This window comes from Penaeus monodon, chromosome 24 (assembly GCF_015228065.2).
Source record: "Penaeus monodon isolate SGIC_2016 chromosome 24, NSTDA_Pmon_1, whole genome shotgun sequence".
NCBI lineage: Eukaryota > Metazoa > Arthropoda > Malacostraca > Decapoda > Penaeidae > Penaeus > Penaeus monodon.
The window spans coordinates 7574326-7574755 of NC_051409.1; positions in this window are offsets into that span (position 1 = coordinate 7574326).

Consider the following 430-nt stretch of genomic DNA (forward strand, 5'->3'; position numbering starts at 1 on the left):
GGGAAGAGGAAGGAGGGAAGAGGAGAGAGGGAGAAAGAAGGAAGAGGAGGGGGGAGGAAGAAGGAGGAGAAGGGAGGAAGAAGAGGGAAGGAGGGAGGAAGAGGAAGGGAGGAGGGAAGAGGGAGAAGATAAGAGGGAGGTGGAGGGAGGAAATAGACGGAGGAGGGAAGAGAAGGAATGAGAAGGGAGGAGGGCGAATGAGGAAGAAGGAGGAGGAGGACGGAAGAGAAGTGAGGAAGGAGGAGGAGGACGGAAGAGAAGTGAGGAAGGAGGAGGAAGGACGAAAAAGTAGGAGGAAGAAGGAGGAGGAGGGAGGAAGAAGGGGGAAGGAGGAAGAAGAGGAAGGAGGAAGATGGAGGAAGGAGGAAACAGGTAAGAATAAAACTATATATGAGTGATGAGTAATTTTTTTTATCGTCTTTCCGTCGCA